At 40.6% G+C, this 24,235-nt stretch overlaps 1 long non-coding RNA gene across 1 annotated transcript; it reads right to left on the bottom strand.

Annotated features, from left to right (window-relative positions):
• Positions 1 to 17,891: 17,891 nt before the first annotated feature.
• Positions 17,892 to 21,730, bottom strand: LOC115519773. The gene is made up of 2 exons (XR_004343987.1): positions 18,231 to 21,730; positions 17,892 to 18,128 (listed from the first exon to the last, which is right to left on the bottom strand). It is a non-coding gene; the product is annotated as an uncharacterized LOC115519773 (long non-coding RNA).
• Positions 21,731 to 24,235: the final 2,505 nt, after the last annotated feature.

Genomic DNA, 24,235 nt, shown 5'->3' with positions numbered 1-24,235 from the left:
CTGTGGATTTTGACAAATGTATAATGACAAGTATTCACCCATATAGTATCATACAGAATAATCTCATTGCCCTAAAAATCCCTTATGTTCTACCCATTCATCTCTTCCTCCCCCAACCCTCTGACAATCACTAATCTTCTTACTGCCTCCATAGTCTTGCCTTATCCAGAACACTATATAGTTGGAATCACCCAGTATGTAGCCTCTTCAGATTGGCTTCTTCACTTAGTAATATATCTTTAAGTTTCCTGTATGTCTTTTCATGGCTTAATAACTCATTTCTTTTTAGTGATGAATGATATCCCATTGTATGGATGTACCACCATTTATGTATCCATTCATCTACTGAAGGATATCTTGGTTGCTTCCAAGTTTTAACAATTATGGATAAAGCTGCTATAAATATCCATGGGCAAGTTTTTGTGTAGACATATGTTTTCAACTCATTTGAACAAATACCAAGGAGTATGAATGCTGGATTGTATGGAAGAGTATATTTAATTTTGCAAGAAACTGCCAAACTATATCCCAAACTGGCTGCACCATTTTGCATTTCCATCAACAATGAACGAGAGCTCCTGTTGCTCCACATCCTCATCAGCATTTGTTGTTGTCAGAGTTTTGGATCTTAGCCATTCTAATAGGTGTGCAGTGATATCCCCTTTTTTTAATTTGCAACTCCCTAATGAAGTATGATGTTGAGCATCTTTTCATATGCTTATTTGCCACCTGTAGTTCTTCTTTTTTATTTTTTTAAAGTTTATTTATTTTGAGAGAGCGTGTGCATGGAAGGGTCAGAGAGAGGGAGAGAGAGAGAATCCCAAGCAGGCTCTGCACCATTAACACATAGCCCGATGTAGGGCTCAAACTCACAATGGTGAGATCATGACCTGAGCCGAAGCCGTACACTTAACCAACTGAGCCACCCAGGAGCCCCTGTAGGTCCTTTTTGCTGAAGTGTCTGTTCAGATCTTTTCCCCATTTTAATTGGGTTGTCCATTTTCTTATTGTTGAGATTTAAGAGTTCTTTGTGTATTTTGGGTAACAGTCCTTTATCAGACATGTATTTTGCAAATATTTTCTCCAGTCTTTGGTTGGTCTACTTATCCTCTTGACAGTGTCTTTCTTATAGCAGAAGTTCATAACTTTAATAAAGTCAAACTTTTCAATTTTTTCTCTCATAGGTCATGGCTTTGGTGTTGTATTTAACGTTTATTTATTTTTTGGGACAGAGAGAGACAGAGCATGAACGGGGGAGGGGCAGAGAGAGAGGAAGACACAGAATCGGAAGCAGGCTCCAGGCTCTGAGCCATCAGCCCAGAGCCTGACGCGGGGCTTGAACTCACGGACCGCGAGATCGTGACCTGAGCTGAAGTCGGACGCTTAACCGACTGAGCCACCCAGGCGACCCTGGTGTTGTATCTAAAAAGTCACCACCAAACCTAAGGTCATTGAGATTTTTCTCCTATGTTATCTTCTAATAGTTTCATAATTTTGCGTTTTAGATTTAAGTCTAAAATCCACTTGAGTTAATTTTTGTGAAAAGTGTAAGGTCTGTGTCTAGCTTCTTTTTTTTTTTCTTTGCATATGGATATCCAGTTGTTCCAGTGTCATCTTTTGAAAAACCTATCCTTTCTCCATTGAATTGTCTTTGTTCTTTTGTCAAAGATCAGTTGACTATATATATATATATTTTTTTTTAACTATATTTTTGTGGATCTATTAACTGTTTAGTGAATATTGAGCCAGCCTTGAATTTTTGGTCATGATATGTTATCCTTTATGTTTTCCCTTATATATATTCTGTAATATATACTTATATATTATATATTACTGAATTCAGTTTTCTAATATCTGTTGAAGAACTTTGCATCTGTATTTGTGAGAGCTATTAGTTTGTAGTTTCCCTTTTTGGATTGTCTTTCTTTGGCTTTATTATCAAGGTAATGACAGCTACTGAAAGAGATGGAAAACATTCTCCTCTCTTATATTTTCGGGACAGCTACTGCCTTTTTTTTTTTTAATGTTTATTTTTGAGAGAGAGAGAGACAGAGCATGAGTGGGGGAGGGGTAGAGAGAGAGGGAGACACAGAATCTGAAGCAGGCTCCAGACTGTGAGCTGTCAGCACAGAACCCGATGCAGGGCTCAAACTCACGAGCTGAGAGATCATGACCTGAGCCAAAGTCAGATGCTTAACTGACTGAGCTACCCACGTGCCCTGGACTACTGCTTCTTAAAAAGCTGACACCATATTGTAATCAAACCAATTGCACAAAGTAATGCCACTCTCTCAACATTTTTTTTAATCCATGAAATTATTCAATAGCAGATATTTCATTTTTTGAAAATTCTGCCTGTTAGGAGTAGAGCCACCCTATAAAAGGAGATTTAGAGCTTGCTAAATTTCTGTCCTAATAGTTTTTGGTTTGTCTGTCTGTTTGTTTTACCTAATCTTGGGAGATGCTAAAAAATTCTTGGAGTTTGGTAAAATGACTTCTACTATCTGGAATCCTAATTCCATTGGATTGAGATTTATAAACAATTTGTAAAGGCCTAATACATCTCCAAAACCACTTAATCTTCATACATCCTTCTGAAGAAAACAGTTTAAGGGAAAATACATCATTGAGAGTAAATATCAATAGCTGTTATTATAATGAAAAATAAAATTCATGATGATTATTGTGTAAAAAATGACTTAAAGATTTTTTTTTGTGGAGCAAGTGACATAGGGAGGGAGAGCAATTTTACATAAATAAAGGCATAGAAGTGTGAACTATTGAGGGAAATTGGTAATCAGCAACATTACTTGCCCTGAAAATAGGAAGTATGAAGGGGAGTAGTAGAAAATAAAATTGGAATGGCAGTTAAAGAGCCTTGCATGATAAGCCTTTACAATTCACTGACTGCTTGCTCTTAGATTTTGAGCAGAAGAGGTAATATAGAAGTGGTTAAGGACCAAGCTCCACAGTCAGACAAATCTGAGTTCCACACCTAGTTCTGCCATGTAGTAGCTGTGTTTCTTTTTCAAGAGATTTAATTTCTCTAAGCTTTTGTTTTCTTATCTACAGAATAGGGTTAATGACAGTACCTACCACAAAGGGTTATTGTGAAGATTAGATAAGATGATGTATGATGAGCCTGGTGCCTGGCACATAGCAAATATTCAATAAATATTAGCGACTGCCTGATCAGAACTTCAGGAATATTAACCTGGCAGCAGTGTGCATAAATGGTATAAGCCTATGGCTTCCCTTTTTAAAACAGAACCAAGGCCTTTCAAGATCTGTGCCAAGAATATTTCACAAGTCAGACTCTCTAGGTGGAATTTCATGTCTCTGAAGTTGAATTAACAAGATTTAGAGGCTACTATGACTGAAGGTCAGAGGAGAAGGAGTCATGATTGCATTACTATTTTCTATATTCCAGTGTTCCAGTGTACTCTATTACTTTTTTTCATGTTTATTTATTTATTTTGAGAGAGAGAGCGAGAGAGTGGGGAAGTGGCAGAGACAGAGAGAGAGAGAGAGAGAGAGAGAGAGAGAGAATCCCAAGCAGGCTCCTTGCTGTCAGCACAGACCCTGACACTGGGCTCAATTCCATGAACTGTGAGATCACGACTTGAGCTGAAATCAAGAGTCAGACACTCAGGGGGCGCCTGGGTGGCGCAGTCAGTTAAGCGTCCGACATCAGCCAGGTCACGATCTCGCGTTCCGTGAGTTCGAGCCCCGCGTCGGGCTCTGGGCTGATGGCTCGGAGCCTGGAGCCTGTTTCCGATTCTGTGTCTCCCTCTCTCTCTGCCCCTCCCCCGTTCATGCTCTGTCTCTCTCTGTCCCAAAAATAAATAAAAAACGTTGAAAAAAAAAAAAAGAGTCAGACACTCAGGAGCACCTGGGTGGCTCAGTCAGTTGAGTGTTTGACTTCAGCTCATGATCTCACGGTTCGTGGGTTTGAGCCCTGTGTCATGCTCTGTACTGACAGCTCAGAGCCTGGAGCCTGCTTCAGATTCTGTCTCCCTCTCTCTTTGCCCCTCCCCCGCTCACACTCTGTCTCTCTCAAAATTAAATACACATTAAAAAGAAAAAAAGAGTTGGACACTCAACCGACTGAACCACCCAGGCGCCCCTGTACTGTTCTTTTTAAGAACCAAAATGGAGGTATTCTTGTTGGGGCAATACTATTATTTCAGACACTGGTCAGTAGCTTTACTCTTCTTAGCTCTTTTCAAATCCTCCTCCCTTCTGCTACTCCGGCTGGCTCCTCATCACTGCCACCACAAGCCACCCCATCCCCTCTTTACTACCCAATTCCAGCAACTCCCTTCTTCCAAATCCCCTCATCTTCCACCACACTCCCACAGGAAAAATGCTGAGCAAGGACTAGGAAGGAGGAGGCTGTGAAGTAGGAAATGTCCCCATAGGAGATGGGGAAGAGTCAGACCCAGTTAGGGTCATTTCTCTTGGGCTCACAGGGGAGAAGTAATTTTCAATAGAGGCAGTAGTCCTGAAAACTCCATGAGGAGCTAAACTGGGCAGGAAAGTCTTAAAGCTCTTCCAGACCAACACATCAGAGATGATGGATGTGTTTGGGAGGGAGTTGGGGAGAAGTGAAGTTGAAGAAAGCCAAAGAGACAGGAGTGGCCAAAAAGACATTTTGTAAGGTGTTTATAATTTTTGTTTTAAAATGTGTTAAATAATAGCTTCATTAATTTTTTAAAACTTTAATGAAATTTTAAGAAATTCAGAACATGTAAAAAGTAAAATCCAGCGTTTTGGTCTTGCAAGAAATTATAGTAGAAACATTAATAATACAATTTTGCCCTAGTATCATAACTACTTGCTGAGAGCAGAATCAAAGAAGTGTGAAAGACCATTGAGGGCAATTATAAAAATAAGGAATGTTATCAGGACTATAAACATTGTCCTGTACTGTAAGATATGATGTCATAATTAGAGTCCCAAATTGTTTTCCTCTCTCCCTACTCCTCTTTCTTTCTTTCTTTCTTTCTTTCTTTCTGAGAGAGAGAGGGAGGAAGATATCATAGTTTTCCTTTGCCTTTCCTTTGATATCAGCTCCAAGTACCAAAAACTGGACTTTATTTCATTAAGTGTTCAGAATTTGTAAGGTAAAAATAAAATTGCTAACAACAACAACAATACCAAAATTCTGCTAACTCACATGCCTCTAAGCAAAAACCCTCTTCTATTGTTGCTTCTGATTTGCTTGACCAGGACACCAGATGAATAGTTAAGACTCTTTTAGTGCAGACCCTGACTCAACTAGGCTTGCGGAAAAGGTAATTTATTGCCTCCTGTAACTGAAAAGTCCAAGTTTTAGTCATGACTGGTTCCAGGGTCCCAAATCATAACACCAGAACCTGGGTTCTTCCTTTCTCTGTCTCTCCATCTCTTTGTTCTTGTTTCCTTTACATTGGTTTCATTTTCTAGCTGGATTCTTCCCCATGATACCCCACATGAGTCTGGCCTTACACCTTTTTTTTTTTAAGTAACATTATCCTGTAAGATATAGTTCATGCAAAAATAGACAATTTAATGAAGTAAAAGATAAGTGTTAATACTAATGTTCAACCTTGCTAGAAATCTAAGATTTGCAATTTTTTTGGCATATGTATGAAAAAAGCTATTATTAAAGATAATTCTCAGTGTGTAAGAGATGTAGGGGGCTGGACACCCTCATTTACAGTGAGGAGCACATTTGGACATACTTTCAGAAAAGCTATAGCAAGATTTTGTTTGTTGTGACAGAAACTAAGTTTAAACTAGTTTAAGCAGAAAAAGGGGGGGGGGATTTTTTTTTTTTTTTTTTTTTTTTTTTTTTTGGCTCATGTGTGAAAAAGTCCAAGGAATGGAAGTGGCTTTATACAAAGTTGGATCCAGTAGTTCAAATGATTCATTCTGTCTCTACCTCTGTCTCTGCCTTTCATTGCTTGCCTCTGCGTGGCTATATTCTCAGGCTCTCTATGTATGCATGGTAAAGAGATAGCTGCTGTAGACCCAAGTTTACATTGTTCTTACTCCTTGCTGTCTGGGTCAAGGAGATGGAGTTCTCTTACTGGCTAGACCAGGTCACCATCTCAACTCTGGAGCCTGGGAGCTGGATCAGCTCCATCTGAGCCACATGTTTGGGGTAGGATTACTATAGAATGGGAAAGGATTTTCCAAAGGCAGGAGAGCTGGGAAGGCAAATCTGTGTCCATACCATGGACAATTTGGCACTATGTACCCAAAGTCTCTAGAATATACAGGTCTCTGAGCTTAGTAACTCCAATTTTAGGACTTAATTCTAATGAAAGGACCAGAAACAAATTTTTATTCCTGCTGTGCCTGTGGTGATGGGTAGGAAGCAGAGAAGGAGGCCACTCTGGCCTTACATCCTAACAACCTAGCAACCCCATTGGGGCTGTAGGCAAAGTTCTGGGTAGGGCTTTCAGTGGCCCACTTTGGGCCACATTTGCATTTCAGGATCAGTCACTGTGGCCAAGGACTGGCCAGATCTTGGCTATGTGCCCATTCTTAGACTTTGTGGGTAGTATTAGTCCTACCAAAACCACAAAACTGAAAGTTAGAGAGACCTAGTTTCCCCCAAAGCAAATCAGGGTGCTTCTGCCTAAAGAAGAAAGAATAGACAGTGACCAAGCAAAAACAATTGACGTTCACTACATCAGATAACTAAACCTGTTAGAACTGCATCTGGAATCATGGCGAATTTACTCTAAGTGAGGATCCAGGAAAGTTTCCCCAAAATAAAGTCTGTCAACTCTGGTATATAAACTTTGTGACAGATATTTTGGTAGTTCCAAGTGGTTTTGCAGAGCTGAGGGCAAAGAGACCTTCTTTTACAGAATCATCTTCCTCTCTGTCAGCTCTCTAAGTACAAGCATTTTTTAGGGTTTTATTCTCTGAATAATTAAGTTGTCACATAAATGATCTCTGGAGAAGATGAGTTGTACCATAATCTGACAAGCTGTATTTCTCTTTCCGAATTGCACCAGCAAGTCATTAGGTTTCCAAGAGAACCTCACAGGATACTTAAGCCACCGAGAATACAGATACAACAACTCCTAAGTGTAGTATTTAAGAACTAAAGGAATCTGCAATTGCTTTCCAGAATGCAGCTAATTTTCAAAATGAAGAGTCAATTCAATAAATATCAACTGAATACTTTCACTACTGATTGCTTCCACAGTATTCATATCTGCATTCTCCCAATGATTGTACCCACGTTTTGCTTAAGGAAAGCCATTCATGGCCAAATGGTTTGGGTGTGATAAATCCCACCTCTGGCTTTAGAGGTAGGGTCTAATTGACTTATGGCAATACTCCTGGTCATGATAATTCATTCAAGGGTAGAAATGCCCCAATTCAAGCCAATTATACTCAATTCTTGGACATCTATTTGAATGATAAGAATATCTCTTTCTCTCCCCTATCCTCTTTAATTGAATATAAATCCACAAGCATATAACTTCAGGAACTACCGGCAGCCATCCTGCATCAGGAAGGGACAGTTTGCCTGAGAATGAAGCCAGTCTCAAGAAAGACTAAAAGAGAAAAACCTGGTCACATTATTTGAGATGCTGGATTTGAGTTGTGCTGGTCACATTGAGTTGCTAGATCATGCCATGCCTGAAGCAACATACTTGTGGACTTTTCGGTAACATGCCCCAATAAATTCCCTTTACTTTTTAAAGTCTGAGTAGGATTCTCTGCTACCTGTAATTCTGACACCATCCCCAACTGCAAAACAATTCTGATGTTAACCACTCAGAGTTGGTGTCAGACTCTGCAGGTTTAAGGGCAGTTCTCAGCAAGACTGCCCTTACTTCAGACATCAGCCAAACTTTGGGGGCCTCCAGACCACTCACACTTTGGTCTAACTGGTGAAAATTCAGAGGTGCCCATGACCCCCTCATGTTAAAAAATTTACAAGAATTGCTCACAGAACTCAGGAAGGTGCTATATGTACAATTACAGCTTTACTTTAAAAATACAAATCTGGGTCAGCCAAATGAAGAAATGCACAGGGTGAGGTCTGGGAGGGTCTTAAACACAGAACTTCCATGCCTTCTCCCTGTTGAGTCCAGACACATCACCTTCTCAGCACACCTGTGTTCACTACCCAGGAACTTCTCTGAACCTCAGTGTCCAGAGATTTTACTGGGATTTCATTACATAGGCATGATTGTTTGGATTGTTGGCCACATGACTAAACTCAATTTCCAGCTATGTTAAAGATGCTTCCTCAAGCTCTCCCTCTTTTTTGTTGCCTGTGCCTCTTATTAGTTCAATGTCTCATCTTAGTTCTCACTCTTATTCCATGCCAGATTCCTACAGCTTTGGCCTCACTCTGCCAGCTTCCCTGCTTTGATTAAGCCCTGGGGGACGGGCTTAGTCTGGAACAGCAGGGGTAGAATTTCTTTGAGCCCATTTAACCTGCAAAGTCTGAAGACATTCTTGAAGATCCCCATTATCTGAAACAGAGTATATAGTTAAGGGGACATTTAAGTTGTTTCTCATCACTCCTTTTCCTTCTTATAAATTTTTTTGAGTTTCGTGCCATTCATCCACTCATCTTTTCTCCCCTCCCAATGCAATTATCTTCCAAACTCTTGGCCATTTTCCTCATTCTCTAAAAAGCACCTGGCTCACGGCCTTCCTCCCCCCTCAACTTCTGCCATTCTCTTGGGCAATTCTAAGGTCCATATGGCTTTCTCAGTTTCATGTTCTCATTATCTCCAATCCGATAAATTTCTTGTCAGCTCCACATCATCCATAATCTTCTTCTCTTTTCATGCTACAATCTCTCCCTAGGCTCTCTTATGGCTTTACACACAATCTGTGTGTGTTCGTGACTCCCAGTTATTTTTCTAGCCCAGACCTCTCTTCTGAAATCCATACCTCAATATTCAATTGCCTTTTTGGCATATCCCCTTACATATCTCATATTCATGCATCTCATATCTACCCTCTCAAAACTTATCTATTTTCTCCTGACTCTCCTCTGGCAAATCTCCTGCATTTCAGCAAATGATCCCACCAGCCATTTAGTTGTGCAATCTACCTTCTTCATCCCTTTGTTTATTCTATCACTAAGTCCTATCCATTTTACCTCTAAGATATATCTTGAATCTATTTATTTCTCACCATCCCCACACTATCACCCCAGCCCAAACAATCATCACCTTTTGCTTGGACTATTGCAATAATGTCCATTTGGTCTCTCTGCATTCATTCTTACATCCCTTCAATTCACTCTTTACACAGGAAGCATTATGACTCTTTTCTAATACAAATTTTATCTTGTTATTTTCCTACTTAAAACCTGTTAGAGGCTTCCTATTTTTCTTAGGATAATATTCCAGATCCTTTGAGTGTTCAACAGGGGCTTACATGATCTGGTTTCCACAGTCTTTTTCACATGTTCTTCTGCCACAACCTCTCCTCATTCACTGGGCCAGTCACACTGGCCTTCTGTCTTCTCTGAAGATGCCAAGCTCTCTTATGTCTCAGAGTATTCATGAACACAGTTCCTTCTACCTTGAACATTCTCCATGCCCTAGTTCCACCTCCGTATACCTGATACTGTGTGACAGGAGCTATGCCCCAAATAAGGAAACACCTCTCTTCTCTGAAGAAGTTCATAGTTTAGGGGTGCCTGGGTGGCTCAGTCGGTTAAGCATCTGACTTTGGCTCAGGTCATGATCCTGCAGTCTGTGAGTTTCAGCCCTGTGTCAGGCTCTGGGCTGACAGCTCAGAGCCTGAAGTCTGCTTTGGATTCTGTCTCCTGCTTTTTCTGCCCTTCCCTTGCTGGCACTTTGTCTCTTGTTCTCTCTCAAAAATAAACATTAACAAAAATAAATAGGTGTGCCTAGGTGGCTCAGTCAGTTAAGCGTCCGACTCGGTTCAGGTCATCATTTCACAGTCCATGGGTTCAAGCCCTGCACTGGGCTCTGTGCTGACAGCTGGAGCCTGTTTTGGATTGGGTGTCTCCCTCTCTCTCTCTGCCCCTCTCCTGCTCCCACTCTCTCTCTCAAAAATGTATAAATGCTTAAAAAAATTTTTTAATAATAAATGAGTTAAAAAAAAAAAGCTCACAGTTTAATAAGAGACATGCATAGGGGCACTTGGGTGGCTCAGTTGGTTGAGTGTCCGAGGATCAAGCCCCACGTCAGGCTCCAAGCTGAGTGTGGAGACTGCTTAAGATTCTCTCTCTCTCTCTCTCTCTCTCTCTCTCTCTCTGCTCTGCTCTCCTCTCCTCTCTCTCTCCTTGTGCCCCTATTCCCCACTCATGCACTCTCTTTCTAAAAGAAAAAAAAAAGAGACATGCATATATGCAAAAAAATTCACCACTTATAATAAATGCAATAGAAGTATGGCCACAGGAAGATATTTATCTGTCTCTCAGAGTTAGGAAAGGGCGCTTAAGTAAAAGAACCAGCATGTCTTAAAGACAGAGGCAAGGACATGAGGAGATATTACAAGTTTGGTACTACTGGAGGGTTATGATAAGAAGATGGTAGGAGACACCTTGGATGCTGTGTAAAGGGGCTTGAACTCCATCCAATATGCAAAGAAGGTGTTCCCTACAAAGAGTTTTATGAAGGAGAGACATGAATATCAAGTTGGTAGTACTTTGAAAGAAAGGCCTGGGTAAAAGAAGGTTAAAGTAAAAGTCAAGTAGGAGAATATTATAATAGTCCCAGCAACTGATGATGACAACTGAATAAAGGCAAAAGTAGTGGGAACAGAGAGAAGGTGGACTGAAGATATCTTTAAGAGGTAGAATTGATAGTACTTGATGACTGAACAAAACAGGTAAATTTCTTGTCCTTATAGAGCTTGCATTCTAGAATGAGAAGGTAGATAATGCCCAATAAACAAATACATACATGATAGGATCCTTGTAGTGTTACAAGCTGTGAAAGAAAATAAAGCAGAGTAAAAGCACAGCAAATGAAGGAGAGAGTTACAGATAGAGCAGTCCCTGTAAGGAGGTGACATTTGAACAGAAAGTAAATGAGCCACATGAACATCTGAAGAAAGACTATTTCGGGAAGAGAGAACAGCAAGTGCAAATGGCCAGAGATCGGATATGTTGGTCATATGTTTGAAGAATAACAACAAGACTAGTATGCTTAAAGCATGGAAAAAAGGAAAGGGAGAGTGGAAGGAGATAAGGTCAGAATACACCAACAGGTCAGATGTTGAGTGCCTCATAGATAATGAAAAAACTTTGGATTTTATTTCAGTGTAATGCGAATCACTGGAGGGATTTGAACAAGGGAGTGGCACGTTCCATCTTATACTGTTAACAGGATCACTCCCAGTAGACTGTAGTCAGGGAAGTGTGGAAGCTGGATAGCTGGTTAGGAGGAAGGGATCTAGGTGAAAGGTGATGGTGGTTTGGACTAGAGTAGAAGTGATCAAGGTGGTGAGAACTGGTCACAATTGGGATATGTTTTGAAGGCAGAGCTGACGTAATGTGTTGACAGATTGAATGAGGGTAGAGAAGAGTCAACAATGATCCCAATATTTCTGCCTTGAGCAACAGGCTGAATCATGGAGCCATTTACTGAGATGGAGAAGATTGAAGGGAATTAGGTTTGATAGACAGGGACTGAAGAATTTAGTTTCAGACATGTTTAGTTTGGAATACTGTTAGACATTCGAGTAGCTACTAGAGATAGGAGTCTGAAGTTGAGGGGAGAGGTTGAGCCTGTAGATTATAATTTTTGGAATCATTAGCATACAGATGACATTTAAGATGATAGAATTGGTTAAGACTTTCTAAGGTGAATATAAACAAAAATTGAGTAGAAGTCCAAGGATGGAACACTGGAATACTCCAATACTTAAAGGTTGAAAAAAGATGATCCAACAAAGAAACTTAGAAGGAGTGACTAGTGAGATGAGAAGAAAATAAGTAGAGGGTGGGAGCCAGGTAAAGACAACTTTTCAAGAAAAAGGAAATGATCACCTGGCCAAGCTGCTGTTGGGTCATGTAAATTGAGAATTGGATTTGGCAACATGAAGGTTATTGGTGACCTTAATAAGAGGTCTCAGAAGAGTTTATAAAAGATAAAACGTTTATAAAACGTTTATAAAAGATTTTATGTATCATAAAGGTTAAGATACACTAGAGAGAAAGAAAGTGAGAAGTTTCACCATATAAAGGGAACAGAGAGGTATTGTAGTAGCTGGAGAGACATGCTGTCAAGGCAGAGAGGTTTTTGTTTTTGTTTTTGCTTTTAAGAAGGGAGAGAAGATTGGTGATCCATGAGGCGGGGGGAATTAGTGTGGAGGCAAAGTCCTTGCATAGGTGAGTTCTCTAGACACTTTTATATTTAGGCCAAGAGCTCAAGAAAGAGGTGGAGACTGGAGATACATATTTTGAAGTGATTAACTTATATATGAAAGGGACAAAGGTGGGAGTGGATAAGTTGTTTGAAGAGAGGGAAAACAGAAGCCAAGGACAGAACCCTAAGGTATCAAAAAATTTAAGGGGCTCCTGGTGGCTCAGTCAGTTAAGCATCCAACTCTTTTCAGCTCAGGTTATGATCTCACAGTTCTTGGGTTTGAGCCCTGCACTGGGCTCTGCACTGGCAGTGCAGAGCCTGCTTGGGATCCTCTTTCTCTTTCTCCCTGACCCTCCCCTGCTCACACTCTCTATCTCAAAATAAATAAATAAACTTTAAAAATTAATTTAAAAAATTTAAAGGAATAAGGGGAGAAGGAATGTCCTCTATTTTCAATTATTTTTATGCACATAGCACATGGCACATTGTTTTATCTCTCATGCTTGGAAAGCCCTCCCTTCCCTGGATTCATACCCATCTCTCATAGTACTTTATGTGAATCTTTATTAGCACTTGTTTCACTGCATTTACATTATAGGTCTTCTTTTTCCATCATCCTGAATGCTCCCTCTGCCAAAAACTTTATTCATCTTTATATCTACAACTCTTAACATAATGCATAGTAAGTGCTAAATAAATGGTGCATGGAACAGAGGGAAGTTAATCCACAAATAGAATGTGAAATATATAAGTATTAGATAGTGTCAATATGCATTTTATGACTCTAAAAGAAATATACATGTTGGAAAGAATTCACCAGTGAAGCCATCTGGAGTTTCATTTGTAGAAGATTTTAAATGATGAATTCAGTTTCTTTAAAATATAAAATACAGGGGCGCCTGGGTGGCGCAGTCGGTTAAGCGTCCGACTTCAGCCAGGTCACGATCTCGCGGTCCGGGAGTTCGAGCCCCGCGTCGGGTTCTGGGCTGACCGCTCAGAGCCTGGAGCCTGTTTCCGATTCTGTGTCTCCCTCTCTCTCTGCCCCTCCCCCATTCATGCTCTGTCTCTCTCTGTCCCAAAAATAAACGTTGAAAAAAAAATTTTAAATATAAAATACGGAATTTTCTATTTATTATTGTTTTAGTCTTAGTAAGTCTGTTTCTCAATAAAATTTTCCATTTCATCTATATCGTCAAATTTATTGGTAAAAAGTTGTAACATCTTCTTATATTTTCAATGTCTATAGGACCTGTACTGATGTCCCCCTTTTTATTGCTGATATTGGTAATGTGTTTTTATGAACTCTTCCTTGATTAATCTTGCTAGGAGTTGATTAATTTTTTAGCTCTTTTGAAGATTATAAATTTTGGCTTTGTTGACTGTCGATTAAGAACTGTTGGCTCTTAAACTGAGAACAAACTGAGGGTTGATGGGGGGTGGGAGGGAGGGGAGGGTGTGTGATGGGTATTGAGGAGGGCACGTTTTGGGATGAGCACTGGGTGTTGTATGGAAACCAATTTGTCAATAAATTTCATATATATATATAAAAAAAAAAAGAAGTGTTGGCTCTTGTATGTCTGCTTTCTATTTCACTGATTTCTGATTTTATCTTTATTTCCTTTTACTTCCTTTTTCTTTTTACTTTCTTTGCATAAATTTGCTGTTTCTTTCTCTAAATTTCCCTGTGAGCTCTGAATCCTATGGGTAGTTCTCTAGCCAAAGTGGCCCATTAGTGGAATCCCAAGTCTCAAAGAAATGAGCCTGATTTATTACCCCAGATGCTCAGTCATTAGCTAGGACTAGGTTGTGAGAAGCATGGCCTCAGTTGTGAACATATTGGTGGATCAAGGTCAGTAGTTGGGGCCATTGATTAACTATGCTCTGCAAAGGGAATTCAGGGACCCATTTTCAGAACCACATTTCAACTCCTTTGCCCCAAAGATTTATTTCTTCATGCAGGTTTGGGGAGAAGCTCTTCCATGGTTCCCATGGGCTTCTCTTCCTGAAAGGAAACTTAGAAAAGGAAGGTTAGTAGGATGGACTACAGAAATTGATCTAGAGGTCACAAGTGATACTCATCCTCTCCTTTTCCACTATCCACTCTAAATTCCTCTCACTTGCAGTTATCATCTTAGCAGGTCTTCGTGGTTTTTGTGGTGGTATAATCCAAAGCTTTATTCCTGGTCTGAGATTTTGGTAACTATACTTTGTCAGGTCATGGTCGCTGCATATGTTCAGTTACAGTGGGGCAAGGGAGTGTCAGGAGATGTCCAAGGGAACCACATGAATTCTGCTAAAAACAAACAAACAAACAAAACCAAAAACAGTGCTACCTTTTCCTATTGATCAGGGTCAATTATCCTTGTCATGATTGTGACTCCTCTTTTTGCCTACTGGTCCCAGGAATAATGAGTCCAAAGTGCAGAAGTCATAGCTTGTGGTTCAAAGGGACCCTTGCTGTGTCCTTTAATAGGAGTGCAATCTCTTTGATGACCAGTACCACCAGCCCCAACCCTATCAATCCCAGATTTGTGGATATGGGAAACACAACATCCTCTAGTGGGTCATTGGCAGTAAAAGTAAATGGGGGTGTTCCTACATCCATTTCTTAGTGGATCCATGTATTTTTTCTATTGCGAGTCATGAAGACCTCTGATTTATTTGTATAACACATCCTGAATTATAACTCCCAATTTTTTTCAGAATGTTGTCCTTGAGTGGCTTTTCACCTGTGCCTTTAGAATGTCATTCTGGCTTTCTATGAGGTCAGCTTTTTCTGGATGGTATGGTATGTCCAGCGGATCCCATGGCCATGGGTCCACTCCCACACCTCTTTTACCATGAAGCAGGTACCCTGGTCAGATGCTATGTTACATAGGATTCTACATCTGTCGATCAGGCATTCCATAAGCCCCAATATAGTAATTTTGGCTAAGGATCTGTGGGTGGAAAGGAAAACCCATACCCAGAATAGCTATATATCTCTGTGAGAATGAACCACTGACTCCTTCAAGATGGAAGGGACCCAATGTAGTCAACTTGTCACCGAGTATCCAGTTGGTCTCCTTGAGTAATGGTGCCATACTGGGGACTCAGCATAAGTCTCTGTGATGACAGATTGGACATTACGGCATCAGTAGCTGTATCAGTCTTGGAAATTTGGAGTCCAAGCTTTTGGGCCTGTACATAGTCTCCATCCTGCCACAAAGGCCCCTCCATTTATGTGCCTGTATTAGTTTCTTAGCACTGCCTTAACAAAGCACTACACATTTGGTGGTTTAAACAACAGATATGTAATTATCTTACGGTTCTGAAAGCTAGAAGTCTGAGCTCAAGATGTCCATAGGCTTGGTTCCTTTTGAGGGCTGTGAAAGAAAATCTGTCCCATGCCTCTCCCCTAGCTTCTTGTGGTTTGCTGGCAATCTTTGGCATTCTTTGGCTTCTGCTACAACACCCTGATCTTGATCTGTCTTTATCTTCCCATGGCATTCTCTCTGTGTATCTCTGTCTTCACATGGCTATCTGCTTATAAGAACACCAGTCACATTGAATTAGGGGACCACCCTACTCCAGTATGATGTCATCTTAACTAATTACATCTGCAACAGCCCTATTTCCAAATAAAGTCACAATTTAAGGTATTGGGGGTTAGAATTTCAACATAAGAATTTGACTCTACTCAAGATCTCCTTGTCTTTGGTCTTCTAGTCCTTTTCCTTCCAGGTGCCCTACTAGGTCTTCTGACAGGCCATTGACACCTGCCCAAGAATCTATATATATTCTTACTTCAGTCTGCTTCTCCTTATACTAAAAGCAGACGATCAGGGATGATCTTTGTAATTCTACCAACTGGGAAGATTTTCCTTCTTTGCTGTTTTTCAAAGACTCTGAAGAATGTAACTATAATGCAGCCACTATCTAATTTTGGTTTGTACCCACATACTAAGCTGACTCATCCATAAACCAAACTTAGGCTTTACCCTTCTTCCTTCAGCTGGTCATGGTATTGGTGCAGCTGTGGTGGGTTATATGGGGATGTGGGCTACCTGGTCATGCAGCTTACAAGTGCCCCAGTTGTGTTTGAGCTCCATCCTGTATGTACCATTTCCATCTTATAACAGATGTTGCTGGGTCCATCTGAACCAAAAGAACTCAGTCCATAATAAGTAGTTCTGGACACATGGTTACCTGATGTCCTGTGGTTAAGTGTTCTGTCTCCATCAAGGCTCAGTATCTATCTGGTTCTCACTAGTAGCTGGTTCTTAAAATGTGTATAATTCTCAGTTGCAGATGGCATGGCCTTGCTCCAGAGTCCTAAGGACTGCACTGTGATGTTTTTACTGGGGCTTACCATAAGCTCTTTCTTAGTCAGCTTGGGCTTCCATGACAAAATACCATAGACTGGGTGGCTTAAACAACAGAAATTTATTTTCTCACAGTTCTAGAGGCCAGAAGTCCGAGATCAAGATGCCAGCATAATCAGGATCTGGTGAAAGCTCTCTTCCTGACTTGCAGACAGCTACCTTCTCACTGTATCCTTATAGGGCAGAGAAAGAGAGCTCTCTGGTGCCTCTTTGTCATCATGTTGGGGATTAGGGCTTCAATGTATGAATTTGGAGGGGGACACATTCAGTCTATAACATTCCACCTGTGGCCCCCTAAAATTCACATCATTATTGCACACAAAATACATTCATTTCATCCCCAAATCTCCAAAGCTCTTAATTTATTCCAGCATCTAAAGTCTCATTTGAATATCATCTAAATCAGATAGAGTGAGACTGGAGGTATGATTCATCCTGAGGCAAAATTCCTCTCCAGCTGTGAATCTGTGAAATCAGACAAGTTATATACTTTCAAAATACAATAGTGGGATAGTAATAGGATAGACATTCTCATTACAAAAGGGAGAAGAAAGGGGTGATGGTCCCAAGCAAGCTCAAAATTTAGCAAGGCAAAGTCCATCAGATTTTAAGCCTTTAAAATAATCCTCCTTGGTTCAATGCTCTGCCCTCCAGGTCCAGTAGGTGGCAGCATCACCCCCAAGGTCCTGTTGGGTAGTCCCCCACCAAAGGCTGTTGAAACTGAGGTAGTGTAGTGGCCCTGATGATCTCTTAATCACTGTCGGCATCATTTTCCCCTCTTCTTGCAGAATAGTGCATGTGTGCAGCTGAATAGCTCTATCATTCTGTCTTGTCAAATTCAATAAGCCCAACAGCCTTCCTTTGTTTGGTCCCATCTTCATCCCCTTCAGTTCAAATTGGCTGCATTTCTGCTCATATAATCCCATAAACTCTTTATCAAGTGATAATCAAGTTGTCCCATTGGTATTTTCTTTAGAACATGCTTTCTCATGTTTTTCAATATGGATAGGCTGAGAAATCTCTAAATCATCAAGTTCTGGTTCCTTTTTGCTTAACAATTCCTTCTTCATCTCTCTCCTTTCACATTTTACTATAAGCAATCAGGAGGAACCAAGCCCCTCCTTCAATACTTTGCTTAGAAATCTCCTCAGCTAAATATCCAATTTCATCACTCACAAATTCTACCTTGCACAAAACAGAACACAGTTCAGCCAAGTTATTCACCACTTTATAACAAGGGTCACTTTTCCCACAATTTCCATTAACGTCCTCCTCATTTCCATCTGACGTCTCAGCAGAATTGTCCTTAATGTCCATATTTGTAGCATGCACTTTAAAACTTTTCCAACTCCACTCATTATCCAGTTCCGAAGCAGCTTCCACATTTTTAGTTATTTGTTACAGCTACATTCCACGGCTGGTGTCAAGATCTGTATTAGCCAGGGATCTCCAGAGAAACAGAAACATTATAGTTATATAGATGTAGGTGTAAGTATAGATATAGATTGTATAGCTATAGCTATAGATTTATTATAAAGAATTGACTCACATGAGTATGGAGGCCAAGAAGTCCCAAGATCTGCAGTCATCAAGCTGGAGACCCAGGAGAGCTGATGTGTAGTTCCCAGTCTGAAGCCAACGGCCTGAGAACAAGGAAAGCCAATGGCGTGATTTCCAGTCTGAAAGTTGGCGGGTTCGAGATCCAAGAAGAGCTGATGTTTCAGACCAAGCCTAAAGGCTGGAAAAGACCAACATCCTAGCTATGCAATCAAGCAGGAGTTCCCTTCTACTCAATCTTTTAGTTCTACTCAGGTCTTCAACTGATTGAATGAGGCCCACTTACATTAGGGATGGCAATCTGCTTTACTCATTCTACCAATCCAATGTTAACTTCATCTGGAAACACACCCACAGACACACGCAGAATAATGTTTGGCCAAATACTGGACTACCCCATAGCCCAGCCAAGTTGACATAAAATTAACCATCACAAGCTCCAAACTGCTTCTTTCCCTAGTCTGATACCTCCAATACAAGATTTTACTGGAATATATGGCCAAAGTGACAAAGATGTCTGTACTGTAGCCTGGACTTCTGAAGAGCCTTTCACCTGCTCTGGGCCCCAAAGCTGGAAATCTTCAATGTCACCTGGTAAATGGGCTGGAGCAGTATTCCTAAGTGTGGTATATGTTGCTCCAGAACCTAAAGAGACATACCAAGCCCTGTGCATTCTTCTTTGTGGTAAGGGATGCAAGACTTTCACTTTGGAAAGATATAATGGTACACTCTGAAAACCTCACTGAAGTGGCAAGTCCTTGAATCTTTATAGCATTTTTCTTCTATTCTCTGGAGCATTAGTCTTACCAATGCCTCCAGCATACTAGCCACTCCACTTGTACAGTCTGACCGGCATATCATTGATGCAATGGGTCGGTGTGCTACTCTATGAGATGTTTAGGAGGTTCAGATTTCTTTGGACCTTATTACGACAGAGGGCAGAGTTAATCTATCCTTGAGGCAAAACTGTAAATGGTTATCTGTCCCACACGATCTTTCCTAATCAAAATGGAAAATAATTTGTTCAACAAACCACTGGCCACACGTCATGTCCTGATGCCTTATTAATCTGCACTAGCAGTAAGACTATATAAAGCACAGCAGGTGCTATTGGGGCTGTGACTTGCTATGGTGGTCTAGAGTCATTCTCCAGGACCCATCTAGTTTCTGCAGGGGCCTGACTGGCTAATTAAATGGAGATATGATAGGGACCATCCTCCCACATTTCTTAGGTCTTTAATGGTGGCACTAATTTCCACCATGCCCCCTGGTATGTGATATTTTCATTTGTTTATTTTTTAATTTACTATGTTAGCCAGGTCTGGAAGGTCATTTTCAGGTGTTTCCACTTGGCCTTCTCCACTATGATAGCTCTTCACACAGGTCAAGCATTTAAATGTTGGTATAACTGCAGCTGCTAAGTGTATCAACTCCAATTACAGACTCAAGAACTGAAGAAATGACCACTGGGTGGGTTCACAGACACAATGGACCTACCCTAACTAGACTTTAGTCAGAACTCCAATTATTACCCAGTCCCCATTTGCCTCCACTCTAACAAGAGGCTATGACAATGCTTTGGGTCTCAGGATATTGATGTCTGAGTTGACTGAGTCCAATAGTTCTTAAATTTCTGGTTATTCCTCTTTCCCACTGTGTACAATCACTGAAGTAAATGGCCATAGGTATCTTTAGCAAAGGACTGGGGAATCATAACACTTACATTTGCTGCAGTGCCGCAGGACCTGCCGCCCCTTAAGTCAACAAGTTTCAGATCTGAAAAGTGGCTCAGATCGGGATACTGAACAAGGGACGATGACTTTCTGGATGAAACCATCCTCAGTCTCCTGCTCCTCCGTTTTGGCCTTTTTTGGGTTGTAGATGTTAATAGGATTCCCACCTATTTTGCCCCTAGAGATACCAAGCTCTACATCCATCTCCACAACTCCCTGTGAGTCAAGCCCTCTTGGCTGCCACTTGTCAAATGTTGTTGGTCTTTTTAATTGTGGCCTCCTGGCTTCTAGTGACTAAGTGCCACTATCTGGCCTCTATTACTTGGGGAAGGGGAATATTTTTCCCATAATCATTAATGGGTCCTAACTCTGTGACTGCTGTTGTTAGCTCAGGAACGCAGAGAACTTCTTGGTGGTGGTGTCCCTTACCAGAGGATTTCTGATGGCCTTGGTGAATGGTGTATCTTCTGGGCCCTCCTGTGAAACAGAATCCTCTGATGGGTCTTCTGGCTTCACACATATCCATTCCAGCATGCCCACTTCCCCCAGTCTTTTAATTCATTCTTCTACCATGTGCCCGGGCAACTGAGACATTTCTACTTTGCTCAGCATTGGCCATCACTTTCTCTAGGTTTCTAAGAGATTCCCCCGCCCATCCCTCCCATGAGTTTGTTACATCCTCCGTAAGAGTCCATGCAGTGTTAAATCCCGAGAAGAAAGTGCTGTCAATGAATTCTTGATTATCTAGTCTAATATTCCAGCCCCCATGATCAAGCAACCTCAAAACTCCTCTGACTTGTTTGTATATGCTAATTTTTACAGCTCCTTTGTATGGGATCTCTTTCCTCCTTTATTAGGTCAGGCATGTTTTCAGCTTGGTTATGCTAGGATTTGATTCCATTTATTAGCATAGTAGCCAGTAGAGAAGGAGTGGCTCTGCAGTGTCTTTGAGCATGGAGGAAGTACTAGTTTTATTACGAAGAGGTAGACTATCTCTGCAAGCTTTCAAAGTTCACGAGGGCCTACAGAGCTAAGATCCTTACAGTTGTGCATCCAGATGTCCCATCCCTTGTTTCAGGCGTTCAGGCATTTTCAGCCAGGGCCCTGACTAGCTTTGGCTACATATTTAAATGTCTTTGGGGCTCTGTGCCTCTATCATGTCCCAAGTTTGTGGCATAACTGTGTCAGGTCTTCCACTATAGAGATAAAAGCCTTTTTGTAAGTTACTAAAGACGTCCTCTTGTCTCTCATACTTGGCTATTAATCAAGGGGGACCTTTGCTTTTTCGTTATCCCGCCTGAGTGTCTATACAACTTAGCAGTAACCGGCCAACTCCATTGTCCTTGTAGGCATTGCCCTCCCCGACCCCCATACATTTCAAATGCCTGAAATTATATTCTTTTCCTTCTCCTCCACTGGGATGTTTTCCCAGGCCACCACTGATGAAATCTTTAGCACCTGGTCACCACCTTGTGCTGGGAACTATCCATGTCCGTACACTACTCACGATAATATTGTCTTTGCCCACCAGATAGTGAGTGAGCCAGTCCTGAAACTTCATTTTATTTTCTAGCTTTCTTTTGTTTTTGTTTTTTTGTTTTTGGACCTCTCTTGGTACCACTTGTGTTAGTTTGGACCCTCTGAGCAGCTGCCAAGGTGGTATTTGGCATAGCTAGGGCCGCCATTACAAAATACAGTACCGCAGACTGGATAGCATAAACAACAGAAATGTATTTCTCACAGTTGTGGAGTGTAGAAGTCCAAGATCAAGATATCAGCAGGATTGGTTTCTTCTGAGGCATCTCCCTTGGATTGTAGATGGCCACCTTCTTGCTGTATCCTCACATGCCCTTCCTCTGCACACATGCCCTCAGCGTCTTTCTGGGTGTTCAAATTCCTCCTTACAAGGACACTAGTCAGATTGGATTAGGGTTCACCCTAACATCTTAATTGCCTTTATAAAGGACCTACATCCAAATACAGTCACATTCTGAGTTATGAAGGAGAGGGAAAAGAAAGGATAAGTAGGCATTATCTCAGACTGCAGCACAGTTCTGAGGGTTTCAGGTAGGCTGATGGATGTTCCTCAAGCCAAAGCTACCCATTAGAGGAGTCCCAAATATTTCTACAATGAAGCTGCATTGCTCAGTCAGTTGCGTTTCACTGCTCAATAAAGCTCCTGCCGTGCTTAGTCATTGGCCAGGACTGGCCAATTATTATTTCTTGGGGGACTTGCAATAATCAAAGCTAATTAAATCTGTCAATATCCTTGGCTCAAAATCTTTGCTTATTTTAAGATAGTCTTGCAAAATGACTGGAGTAAAAATAAATCATAAGGTGAAGCAGCCAAATCTAAACTGTCTCTTTATGTAAATAGCAACTCGTAGCTGCTAGAGATAAAAGTGGATAGATGGATTTGGGGAACAGGATATTTAAGAAGAGAAAGGGACCTAGATTATAGATTGATTTGAAATCACTTATGAAATTGTCCATGTAAGTATACCTTCTGCCATTCACCCAGGAATGCCTGACACAAAGTAATCATACAGGACATTTACTAACAAATCTGAGTATTTTCAATATTTGTTAGGCTAGTAGCTTTATGAAATTACTACCTTTACTTCTAGTGGAATGACAAGTCTTCTAATCTGTAGATACTTTATTGTAATATAGTTAAGAGCTCTGTGTTTCATCTCTTAAAGTGATTACAGCAGCTTTTAATTAGGGGGTCATATTTCTTTCTTTGCAAAAATATGCAAAAAGTACCAAAATATGTGAAAACTCCCATTCAGCAGGTGAATGCAGAACTTTCATTAATATCTAAATGATCTGCATTTCTCCAGGAAGAAACAGTCCTTTTCATCTCTCAGTATTTCACCTAAAAAGATTGTGACCAACAAACTTTCATCAATTTTATTTAAAAACACAAACCAACTAATAGGGGCGCCTGGGTGGCTCAGTCGATTGAGCGTCCGATTTCGGCTCAGGTCATGATCTCATTTTTCGTGAGTTCGCGCCCCATGTTGGGCTCTGTGCTTACAGCTCAGAGCCTGGAGCCTCCTTCGGATTCTGTGTCTCCCTCTCTCTGCCCCTCCTCCTCTCATGCTCTATCTCTCTCTGTCTCTCAAAAATAAATAAATGTTAAAAAAAAAAATTAAAAAACACAAACCAACCAATCAACCAACCAAACAAAAGCTCCACAAAGGAAATAAAAGAAAAAGAAATATTAGTGTTAAATTATATTTTAAGAGTGGCAATTTGAAATACTGAATTTTCTACTTAGTCTAATTCTGTAAGTGACACATACATTAATCTCTATATAACTAGTGTGTTTACAGCAACCAGTCAATAATTGTCTATTTACTCAACAAATATTCTAGAGCATCTACTATATGCGAGGTACTAGGCTGAATAAGATGTAATACTGGTCCTCAGAGAACTCACATTTCAACTACTTTCCTTTTAAAGAAAATATTTATTTTTACTGTGGTAAAAATATACATAAAATTTATCATCATTAAGTGTATAGTTCAGTGGCATTAACAATGTTCACTTTGTTGTGCAACCATTACCACCATCCATCCCCAGAACTTTATCATCATCCCACACTGAAATTCTGTCGCTGTTAAACAATAATTCCCCAGCCCCTTCTTCCCCTGCCCCAGGTAACCACTAGTCTACTTTCTGTCTCTATGAATTTGACTATTTTAGGTGCCTTATAGAAGTACAGTAAAACCTCGGTTTGTGAGTGTAATTCGTTCCAGAAACATGCTTGTAATCCAAAGCACTTGTATATCGAAGCGAAATTTCCCCATAAGAAATAATGGAAACTCATATAATTCATTCTACAACCTAAAAATATTCATATAAAAATGATTACAATACTGTAATAAAATACAAAATAATAAAGAAAATATACAGTCTAAAGAAAAACAAATTAATGCACTTAAAAATTTTTTTTAATGGTTATTTATTTTAGGGGAGGGGCAGAGAGGGAGACACAGAATCTGAAGTAGGTTCTAGGTTCTGAACTGTCAGCATAGAGCCCAATGTGGGGCTCAAACCCACGAACCACGAGATCATGACCCAAGCCGAAGTTGGACACTTAACCAACTGAGCCACCCAGGTACCCTAACCTGCACTTACTTTTGAAAACCTTCGTGGCTGGTGTGAGGGAGACAAGAAAGAGGAGGATTATTGTGTAGGACAATTTTCACTGTCACTAAGGGAATCACTGCTATCTCAATGGAATCTTTTTCTTTTC

The sequence above is a fragment of the Lynx canadensis genome, chromosome C1, assembly GCF_007474595.2.
Source record: "Lynx canadensis isolate LIC74 chromosome C1, mLynCan4.pri.v2, whole genome shotgun sequence".
Classification (NCBI taxonomy): domain Eukaryota; kingdom Metazoa; phylum Chordata; class Mammalia; order Carnivora; family Felidae; genus Lynx; species Lynx canadensis.
The sequence above is the reverse complement of the archived record's forward strand: the minus strand, read 5'-3'. Positions and strand labels throughout refer to the sequence as shown.